Here is a 12,582-nt window from a genome sequence, read left to right on the forward strand (position 1 = left end):
CTTTTCAGTGACCTGAGGACAGGGATCACCATCACCCTTCCTCCCTCTTTAAAAGGACTGCTGTCTGCAGCAGCCATATACGAAAATACATACAACATATGAAAATACAATGCCTAATTAATCTATGCAAACCCAATGATACATAACAAGAAAACAAAAAGAACTACAAATACTCTACTACTTTCTGGATCGCAAAGCATATGGTGCTTCATGCTGTACTCTATCTTCCTGGTTTTCTCTGCGGTTGTCACCTCTCTTCATTCTCTCTTTCTTCCTCTTTCCTTCCTGTGACACGCCGGGAATAACATCCGGGCAACCCTTAAGTGGCTGTAACCCCCCATTGTGTACTATCGTTGTTCTAGTTGGCAGCTGAAGCTTATTATTAACAGGAGATGTGGTTTCAACAACTTGGTATGGCCCTTGATACCTCATGAGGAACTTCTTCGTTTTCCCTTTCTGCATGTAGGGGCTGGACAGCATTACCCATTGCCCGACTCTACACTGCAGTAAACTTTGTTTCTGCTCCACTGCGTCTTCCTACCTTTCCAAAGCCTTTGTATTCACCTTTTGCACCCGTTTCCAAACATCCTGAATTGTTCTCGCGAATTGACATACCATTTCACCAGTCCTTCCTTTCTGTAGCTTCACTAAATCAAACGGTGAGAGCAGTTTTCACCCATACACTACCTCATATGAAGGCAAACCAGTATTTATATGAACTTTTGCATTGTGTGCGCATACAATATGCCTCAAATACTTGTCCCAGTGATGGTGATGAGAATCCACATAAAAACTCAGCATCTTCTTGATTGTTCTGTGTACATGTTCTGTCCTTCCATTCTCGTGTGGATGCAATGCGCTCATCCTCAACTTCTTTACGTTCAAGAATTAACACAGTTCCTTCCTTAAATGTGACATGAAGTTGGTCCCTTGGTCAGTAATTATTGTCTCTGGTTCACCAAATTTCAAAATCAGTTGTTTACTAACGCTTGCATGACCATTGCTGCCTGTTGATTAGGCATGGCCACCATCTCCATATACCTCAAAAAATGGTCTATTATGGTCAGAACGAATCTGTTCCCCAATGGTGTTCGTCTAAAAGGTCCTAAGACATCAATCCCTAACAAAGAAAATGGACATGTCGCTTCTGGCAATCATTGTACCTGTAACTGTTTCCAACTCAAATCTGCTCTCTGCGATCATGGTATACAATTCTTTACATACTGATCCACATCTACTTTTCTACCTCTCCACCAATACCTCTCCGCCATTCTCCTGTTTATTGCTCTACACCCTCCGTGACCGTGATCACGTGCTTCCCTTAAAACCTCATTCCTCAACTTTGCTGGCACTACTACCACTGGTCCTAACGTTTCTCTGCACAGAATATCATCATACAAATTAAACTGTGGCTGTGTCTGATAGAATTTACAATCGTCCGCATCCTGTAATTCTTGCCATATTGTTAGGTCGTAACCTATGACTTCTACTTTTGCCACCTTCCTACTTAGTGCATCTGCATTACCGTGCTTCTTCCCAGGCTAGTGCACTTGTGCACCACCTTGTAGTCGAATTCACTAAGCCTCACAGCCCATCGAGTGAGTCTAGTGGACAGATCCTTCAACCCCAACAACCACTTCAATGCAGCATGATCTGTCTTTACCCGATATCTTCTCTCATATAAATAACATTTAAAATATGTGATTCCATAAATTACACTAAGCATCTCCCTCTCTGTTGTTGAGTAATTCCTCTCTGTTGCATTCAACTGCCTAGACACAAAGGCTACAGGATGTTCTTTCCCATCAATTTCCTGACTAAGAACACACCCCAATGCTTGATTTGATCCATTACATGCTAGTATAAACTCCTTTTCAAAATCTGGAAAACCAAGAACTGGACTTGATGTTAACACTTCTTTCAGTTTGTCAAACCCTTTCTGACACTTTTCTCTCCATTCAAATTTTACATTCTTCCGTAACAATCATGTCAACGGCTGTGCTAAATCTGCACAACCCTTCACGAACTTTCGATAGAAATTGCAGATTCCGATGAATGACTGCACTTCCTTAACGGTTTTTGGTTCCCAGAAATCCCTTACAGCCTGTACCAATCTCGGATCTGTCTGCAGTCCGTCCTTACTGATGATATGACCCACATATTTTACTACTTCTGCTAGGTGCATTCAAGTTCTAAGGCCTCTGATTTTTTTTCTCCGGACTGGAAAGAGATAGAAACATGCACATTGTTTTAAAATGAGGCCCCGTTCATTGTCAATATGTCCCAGAGATGGCAGCACCGTATGGCAGATGGAATGGCCTGCAGCGAGAATGAGTACTGTTTTAAATACTTAAAATGGCAATGTTTTCCTTACTTGAACAGCGTGCAATCATTTGTTTTCTGAATTTGCATGGTGTGAAACCAATTGAAATTCATCGACAGTTGAAGGAGGCATGTGGTGATGGAGTTATGGATGTGTCGAAAGTGCGTTCGTGGGTGCGGCAGTTTAATAAAGGCAGAACATCGTGTGACAACAAACCGAAACAACCTCAGGCTTGCACAAGCCAGTCTGATGACATGATCGAGAAAGTGGAGAGAATTGTTTTGGGGGATTGCTGAATGACTGTTGAACAGATCGCCTCCAGAGTTGGCATTTCTGTGGGTTCTGTGCACACAATCCTGCATGACGACCTGAAAATGCGAAAAGTGTCATCCAGGTGGGTGCCACAAATGCCGATGGATGACCACATGGCTGCCTGTGTGGCATGTTGCCAAGCAATGTTGAAGCACAACGACAGCATGAATGGGACTTTATTTTCGTCGGTTGTGACAATGGATGAGACGTGGATGCCATTTTTCAATCCAGAAACAAAGCGCCAGTCAGCTCAATGGAAGCACACAGATTCACCACCACCAAAAAAATTTTGGGTAACCGCCAGTGCTGAAAAAATGATGATGTCCATGTTCTGGGACAGCAAGGGCGTAATCCTTACCCATTGCGATCCAAAGGGCACTACGGTAACAGGTGCATCCTACGAAAATGTTTTGAAGAACAAATTCCTTCTTGCACTGCAACAAAAACGTCCGGGAAGGGCTGTGCGTGTGCTGTTTCACCAAGACAACGCACCCGCACATTGAGCTAATGTTACGCAACAGTTTCTTCGTGATAACAACTTTGAAGTGATTCCTCATGCTCCCTACTCACCTGACCTGGCTCCTAGTGACTTTTGGCTTTTTCCAACAATGAAAGACACTCTCCGTGGCCGCACATTCACCAGCCGTGCTGCTATTGCCTCAGCGATTTTCCAGTGGTCAAAACAGACTCCTAAAGAAGCCTTCGCCGCTGCCATGGAATCATGGCGTCAGCGTTGTGAAAAATGTGTACGTCTGCAGGGTGATTACGTTGAGAAGTAACGCCAGTTTCATCGATTTCGGGTGAGTAGTTAATTAGAAAAAAAATCGGAGGCCTTGAATGCACCTCGTAATGCAGAATAGCACTTCTCCAGGCTCAACGTCAAACGAGCTGCTCTTAACCCCGTTAAGACTTCCCTTGACCGCTGTCTATGTTTCTCCATACTACTTGGAAAGCATTATAATGTCATCCAAATAAACCAGACACTGCCGAGGTTTCAAGCCACCCCTCCCCCCCCCCCCCCCCCCCCCCCCTCAAGACACTGTCTAGCAGCCTCTGATACATTGCTGGAACGTTTTTCAAACCTAATGGCATTCTAATGCACTGGTAATGGCCACCAGGAGTAGAGGAAACAGTTTTTGGACAATCCTCTAGAGCCACCTCTAACTGATGATAACCACTTGTCAAATCCATCGTAGAAAAGTGCTGGCACTGGCCTAAGTGATCCAAAGCCTCTGATATGTTTGGAATGGGGTATTCGTCCCTTACTGTCTTATTATTGAGGTATCGGTAGTCACAACAGAACCTGTATTTCTTAGTTCCATGCGTAGATTTTTTTAGGCACGACGACAATGCCCACTCCCCAGCAACTATTACTATTCTCTATAATACCATCCGCAAGCTGCTGATCAATGATATCCTCCACAGTCAGCTGCAAATACCTTGGTATTCTGTATGGTTTATGGTAAACAGGTGCTTTATTCCCTGTTGGTATCCTATGTTGAACTAATGGAGTTGCTGGTAACGGCCCTTGTGGAAAAAACAAATCCTTAAATTCCTGCAATAATGCATCCATATGCTCTCTTTCTCCTCCTTTCAAATGCTTAATTTTGTCATGCAGTGCAGTTCTATTGGCAGTTAGTGGTTGATCACTTTGCCTACCTCTTGAACACCTGTCTTCGTCATCTGGCACATCCAAATTTGCTACTTAAACTCCTTTCCTCAAATTCGTGTCTACTGCGCTAAAATTATCCACATTCACAGGAACTACTCACCCGTTGTTCCCCTCCTGTATGCGTACAACACTACGTTTCACAAAACAACCCAGTGAACCCAAAACTTCATTATTCTCCAATGGTTCAATAACACATACCGTACCCACAGGTAGATTTGACTCCACAATGACTGAAAGTGACTTCCCGGTGCCACTAGACACACACTCATTCGAATTAAGCCTCAATGCTAATGTATGCAGTTCAGTTGGTTTGTTCATTATGTTGAACGTCCCTCGCGAAAGCTCTGCGTTGACAACAGTTTCCTCTAGCGGAAATAACATTCCACCAAGTTCCACAGTTCATTGTCCAAGGTCAATTTTGGCATGATATTGGTGCAACAAATCTACTCCTAGGATCATGTCATAGCCCTCGCTTAGCCATGGTAGTACCTCCACGCGTGCATTGAATCAGACTTTCTCTATTTGAACTGTCACCGACCCCAATGGTCTGATGTCCTTATCCCCCACTCAAAGCAACCTATAATGTGGTGGGTCTAACTTCCTTCATCCCATTATATTCTTAGTAGCCACTGACACCTGCGCCCCTGTCTCGAACAAAAGTTTTTAGTTCCTATGGATCCTACCACTGAACATTCCACATCTGCATATGTATTCGCAGCATTGAAATTAAACAGGAGCTCCCTTAGGTGGGTGTTGGGCCCCCTCTGCCATTTAATGCTTGTCCGCCTCTCCTATCTCCACTTCTCCATCCTCCACACTGCCGATTTCCACCCCTTCCTTTATTCCTTGGTGACTGGGTACATTGCCTCTGCACATGTCCCGTATGACCACACTTAAAAACATTTCACACCCACTGCAAACACTGTTTGCCTCTCGCTTACCCTTGTTGCCACATCTATTTCCTCACATTGAATTGCCAGCCGAATGGCCAAATACAAATCTTTTGGAGCCCCTTCATGCACTTTCTGTGACATACGTGCCGGTAACCCTCTCAAAAATACATCAAGTGCCCTTTGCTTGGCCTCCTGAAACAGAACACTATTCACTTGATCGCTCTGACCCAACTCGTAAGTATACTCATTAATTTCCCTTATCCTCTCCACAAATTTCTCTACTCTTTCCCTCTGTCTCTTTATCATTGTACTCAACCTCTCCCTAAAGTACCGAGAATATTGTTTCTTGTACCTTTGTAAAAGCCCTTCTTTTAACTTCTTAAAGTGCTCTGCCTTCATTAAGGCCTCTGAACACCTTACATATGTTTCCACTTCACCCGTCAATCTAATTTTGGCTACATGTAACAACTATTCATTAGACAAACCATTCTTCACCGCTGAAGTTTCCAAGTACTCCACAAATGAATGCACATCCTCAGATGCCTTGCCAGAACTCACGGCACCTGGATCAATCTCCTGCTCCCTAGGCAACAATGACTGATCAGATGTGGTTTCATGCTCACTTCTAGATGATAATTCATTATCAACTGCGTATTGTCCGCTATCAATTGTACTACCTTTTCCATCAAAATCAGCACCGCTTCTCTTTTCGTCACACCTTGTGTCCTTGACTCTGCCAATTTTGTTGCTTTTGTTCCCCATTAGACCCAAAACAAATCATTTAATGACAAGAACAACCTGACTTCCTACAGCTCAGTATCAACATACTCAGTAACATCGTATTCAAACCAATACCAAAGTAATTAAATGCCACGAAAAAAATTAATAAATCTCACTGCCCCAAATACACCAACACTTAATCTGACAAGAAAAAATACTGTGCCCACGAAAAACATCTAAAATGTGATGTGCCAGGATCCATATTCGAAAAAATAAGAAAACAAAGGTAAGAAAACGTCCAAAAGAAAACTGGTCAAAACTCACCACATCTTGTGACTGTAATGCAGGTGGTAGGCTCGAACATCGTACTGTACAGACAATGTCCGCTATTCTGACACCAAATGTAGAGGGTGGAGCGAGGAGGTGCTGTATTAAAACTCAGTGAGAACTTTCCAAGTGATTTATTGTTTTTTAGCTACAGTGCCCTCGTTCCTCTTGGTCTGCATCATAGGGCCCCGCAATGCTGAGGAAGCATCCCAGCGGCCCATGTAACACAATGCTGTGTCGAGCTGGCCTTGTACATCAGCTGCAGAGTTCCGATTACGTCAGGATGGCTGCATCAGAAGCCAACTCAATGGCCACCATCCTCAATGTCGCCGACAAGGTGCCCAAGCTGATCATCCTTGCCTGCGTGGTCCGACGAGTTGCAACAAGTGCCCGCGATCTGGCGTCCGAATCTGTGGCCCTCACCTCGGGATGTCTCCGGCATGTGTCAGCAGCTGAGACGACTGCCCGCGGTAGCGAGCTGAAGAGTGGCTCGCCGCTGGCTGGCTGTTGACCCCAATTTGGCCTCAGAGGGTCGAACCAATGACCCACCGTGGACTGGGACGCTGGCATCCCATCTGTTCCAGTGTGTAGCCCGGTGGAGTGACATGCACCACCTTCCAGGAGAACTGCCACACTTGAATGCATTGTTAAGAAATGACACCTATTTATACTCGGCTGTGCGCTTCTCTTTTGCTAATGTGCCACTCCGAGTCATGTACTCACCACATCCCGGTTGCACCAGTGGGCTCCTTCTGCCTGTAGCTTGTGCCACGCAAACCACTGCGTTTACACTTTTCAGCGTTTGGACAGCCCTGTGGTCTCCATTCTACTTTTGCAACCGCTGGTCACTGCAATCCAGCCCGCACCTGGCTGTAACTTGTGTGCTCAGAAATGTTGCACCGAATCTAACTTTCCGATCTTAAACTGTGGTGCCACTACAAAGTACACACTTTAATTTTTGATGTTACATCAGCAGTGAATCATTACGGTACAATATGAAGAAGATCTCATGTCTGCATCTGGAACTCTTCCATGCTAATTTGAATTTCATTGCTTCCAGTTTTCTTTGTCTGCATCTGGAACTCTTCCATGCTAACTTCATTTTCACTGCTTCTAGTTTTCTATCTAATGATTCAGGCCCGTATAGCTTTTTCAAGCCACTTTTTAAAAAGTGTACAAATATACTTGACTTTTCTTGGTGTTTTTGGTGAAAAAACAAAACATAGGGTTTTCCGATGCTGTGAATCTATTGTGATATTTCCTCCTAAGGCTAAGATGAGTCACAAATTATTTTATCTGAAAACTCATTTTTCACTTTCCTGGGAAAGATTTAAAAAAATTAATAAAGATATAAAACTTGTGATCCAGGAAACAACTTTTATGTAGCAGTGACATTTAATGTGAAAAAAAAATCTGTAAATGTTTCACTTTAACAAGCAATTTAAAAATGTGTCAGTAATTACTGAAATTATTCAACACCGTATGTGACGTAAACCAAGGACCTATTTAATGAACTGATCAAGCAGAAATACACAGACACACACAAGTTGGATCTTTCGCTTTGAGAAAATTTTTAAGCTGTTACTCAATCAGGAGTACAATAAAAGAGCATTTGAGGGAGCATGTCACTCTGTATTGTGAAACAGGAGAGATATATGCTCCAGTAAAGAAACTTAAACTCTGAAACCTCAGGAAAAAATGGTTCAAATGGCTCTGAGCACTATGGGACTTAACATCTGAAACCTAAGATTCTAATTGATCTACCTATTTCCTGTAGTACATTTTTGGTATACTGAAATTTTTTATCTGAGCTTCTGCTGTCCAGTGTTGTGGCTGACTGAATTCCAACTTCTCTTAAACAATGCAGAAGGCACTTATTTTCACAGCATCACATAAAATTGTTACCTTAGTTCTTCTCATTTGGTGTCTGGCAATAACAGCACTGATGAAGTACTCCAAAATATGGAGATTCATTTGCTGTCCATCATATTCCTATTGTTCATTTTCTAGCAGTTGGTAGTTTCTGCCTCAAACCATTTTAAAAATATTCATACTTTTTGTTGTGGCAATTAGTCTAAGACTGGTTTCATGAAACTCTCCATGCTAGTCTGTTCTGTGCTAGCCTCTCCATCTCTGCATACCTACTGGAACTTTCTTTTGAACCTGCCTACTGTAGTCAAGTTATTTTACTGCACACAAATTCCTCAATTCTTGAATTTATGATGCCTTCCTTTCTCAGAGTGTGTCCTATAAACTAATCCCTTCTTTTAGTCAAGGTGTGCCATGAATTTCTTTTCTCCTCAATTTTGTTCAGTATAGCTTCAATTACTATTCAGTGACTCAATATTCAACACTCTTGTGTAACACTACATTTCAGAAGCATCTATTCTCTTATAGTCTGTGCTGCTTATTATCCATGTCTTGTTTCTGTTCAAGGCTGCACTCTAGAAAAAATACCTTCAGAAAAGATTTCCCAACTTCCATTTAAATTAAATGTTAATCCTTTTGGTTTGGAAAAGCTTTTTTTTTTTTCTCTCTCTCTGAATTGTGGACTTTGCTGCCCTAATAGCAGAAATTGTTTGTTACTTTCAGTGCCCCTTTTCCTTTTTTGATTCCCTCACATAACTGTATTTCATTTGACAAAATTTTACTACCCTTGTTCAACACTTGCTGACATTCACCTTATATTCTCTTTTGAACACACTATCCATTGTGTTCAATAGATTTGTCCATGTCCTTTGCCATCTATATAGAATTACAATGTCAATGGCAAACCTCTCTTAAGAGAGGATGTATGACTCATCAAGATAGAAACTTCAATGTATGGTATAATTTTTAAGTAAGTATTTGCTTCATTAAGTTTGACCTCTTTGCCTGGCTAAGGTGAGGAGACTTCTAACTGCCAACATGTTGACATCGAACATAACTTTTGCAGGAAACTTTGCTTCTCAGCAAATAAAAATCAGTTAAAGCTCTTAGGTTTCTAGTTTCCTCCCAGCTAAAATAAGAAGTCCAGGTCTTCTTACAACTGGAGCTTATTTAGTCCAGCCTGGTGCTAGTTGATGTTATGCTTCTCATCGAAACCTTAGATCCATCCCAGAACCTCTCCCCTGGAGCTATCTTATCCCTCACCCCTAAAACTCCATGCATTCTTCCCTTCCACATGCTTCATAAAGTGTGTAAACCCAACCACCCTGGGTGTCTTATTGTGGCTATTACTGTGCCAACACAGAGAGAATTTTTGCCCTTACAGATCAATGCGTTCAACCAATTACTCGTAAACTACACTCCTAAAAGGGGCAATCAGATCAAAATGAGATGTATGGATAAAAAGTAAGTAAACTATTTTATATTTCAAAAGTAATCTTCATAACTGTTAATAGTCTTATCCCACTGTGAGACGATTCTTTCTTTATGATTCTACCCAGCTGTGCAAGTCTTTCTCCAGGGCTCCTAAAATTTGGAAATCACTTCTGCAGCATAGTGGAAACAACCATGGCAACATGTAGGCCTGCCCAACTCGCTCTACATTAACGTCCCCATCACCCATAGTCTTGCTGCTATTCAACACTACCTTTTTCAATGCTTGACTGACTCCAAACCTAAAACCTCCTCCTTGGTCACCATGAGCAACTGTACTCATACCCACAGTTAGTTCTCCATGGACGGCATCACCTACAAACAAATCTGTAGTACAGCAATGGGCACCCACTTGGCACCATCCAATGCTAACCTATACAAGGGTCATCTACAGGAATCTTTCCTATCTCCCCAGAATGCCAAACCCCACATCTGGATGAGAATCATTGACGACATCTTCATAACCTGGACTGAGGGTGAGTACACCCAATCTACATTCCTCCAGAACCACAACACCTTGTTCCTCATTCACTTCAGCTGGTCGTCCTCAGCTCAACAAAGCTAGATTCACAGTATTGACCTACATCTTAAGGATCTCTCCATCAGTACCACACCAAGAAGTCCCTTCCATACTCCCTTCCATACAGAAATTCTTTCTTTATGATTCTACCCAGCTGTGCAAGTCTTTCTCCAGGGCTCCTAAAATTTGGAAATCACATAGGGAGACATCACAAATGGTCATCTGACATTTAGTGATGAGCAGTCCTCAAAATATACCAAGGGTCTAGCTGTTGCCTTCACAGGCCAAAATTAATCTCCCAGACATGTTGAGAACCAGATATTCCATTTCTTGTCTCTCCATTCACCTACCATCTCTTACATATCAAGTGTTCGGCTACAAGGGAGCACTCCTCTCAAGACTTGGTACCATACAGGGCAGGAGAAACTGAATCACATTCCCCACCAGGGCTTTGACTACCTCTCAACATACCGTGAAATGAGAAATATCACTCCCACCATCCTCCCCAACTGACCCACAGCAGTACTCTGCTGCCCATACAGCCTATGTAATATCCTTCACCGTCCCTACTCCATCCCTGCTCCCAACCCCATGCCTCATGGCTCACATTTCTGCAATAGACCTAGATGTAAGATATCCCTCCCACTACCACCTACTCTGGTCCTAACACAGGCGTTTCCTATTCCCTCAAAGACAGAGCCACCTGTTAAAACAGTCATATGATTTATCAATTTAGCTTCAGCCACTCTGCTCCCTTCTGCTTGGGCAGGACAAATAACAAGCTGTCTGCTCACTTGAATGCCCAATGTCAAACCGTGTTGAACATAAAACTGGACAAATCAGTTCCTGAGTATGCCACCCAACATGAAGAGCGTCACTTTAAAGATTGCTTCACTGGCTGGATTCTTCCCACCAACAACAGCTTTGCCCCTGTAAACCCCCCAGCCTTAACCTTCACTCTCCAGCTGCCTATCCCCTTCCCTACTCCCACTCCAATAGTACACATGGATTGTATCTCACTAATGCACATATAATGACTATGGTCCTTCTCATTCTCCAATTTTCTCCTCTCTCCTCTTCCCTTGCTCCCTCCTCTTTCCCCCCTCTCCCCCCATAATTGCCTCTCAATGCAACCCTGTCCTGTGCCCAACACATCCCTGCATGTTCCCCCAGTCAGCACTAGTATCGTCACCACCCCTGCCCTGCTATACCTCTTCCTCCCCACCCCACACCCATTCTGTACCCCCACTACCCATCCCAGCTAGTCATCTCCAAGAGGCAGCCACAGTCTGGCCTTAGCATTTGCGGATGACAGTGGCCATTTGTGAGCAAGTTGTGCTTGTGTGAATGTGTGTGAGTTTCTGACTTTCTCCAAAAGCTACATACTTGTAGCTCCTCCCCACCCTCCAGCTGTGCCTGTCTGTGACTTGATGCCTCCTCTAACTGTAAAGTAGCACCCTATCCTTTCTAGATTATTATTTCATACTGGACTCCTGTAATATAGATACTTTTTTGACATTGTCTGTATTGCCCCAGATGATTTTTCCGAAGCACAGCATTGAGTGAAATTATGAAACATGTGGTAGTACTCTCATATTCGGGTCACTGCAGAGCAGAGCTGGCACTTATTACATACTGTTGCCACATTAAATTAATATCCACCTTGACATTTAGGAGCTTGACATCAGGAGCCTCAGCCAGTGTGCACTCATTGGTCTCTGCTTCTGGTGCTTGCAGATCTTTTTTATTGCTTTCATTGTTTATCAGTAATGGCCAAGTAAATCTAATGGGTCTGCTTACGATGATCCATTTTTGCCCATGTGTTTTCAGCTGATGTTAGGAAGAATTCTACAAATTAGTGGCCCTACATTTGCTTTTAACATAGTCTGTCTCATTGCTATTCTCATCAGGGTATGTAATTTCATTTGGAAAAATATATTTTGAAAGAATTAAATTTCTCATTCACTGTGTGCCTTTTGAAAAATTTTCTCCCATGAACATCTAGTAACTTTCTCTGAATAGTGTTACTTGGTTATAATTTACTCCGTTATAATTCTGTGAAACAGTAGGCTAATTTTCTCTTGTTAGCTAAACCTGACGGGTAGATTTGCTTAATTGCTACTATTAGATCATCATGGTCAGTTAAAGTATTTATTAGAGGACTCAAATCGATTTCATGAAATGTGGTTCATCATAGATATAATCATATAGCAAAAATCACAATTTCACTGTATGCTTCTTGTTTTTTGTTGGAAGTGTTTCATGAGGAACAAACTAAAGCTGATAAGTAGGCAGCAGTAGTACTAACTTAGTAGAAGGAGTAGTTTTATGCATCTGTAGATCATTTTTAGAAGGAGATTGGAAATTTAGTGATATTACAGTTTAAGAACAACAATAATAACATGATTAAACAATGGAAACACCAGCTAGGGAATATCAACTATGTCTGAAAAAA

This window comes from Schistocerca gregaria, chromosome 2, assembly GCF_023897955.1.
Source record: "Schistocerca gregaria isolate iqSchGreg1 chromosome 2, iqSchGreg1.2, whole genome shotgun sequence".
Classification (NCBI taxonomy): Eukaryota; Metazoa; Arthropoda; class Insecta; order Orthoptera; family Acrididae; genus Schistocerca; species Schistocerca gregaria.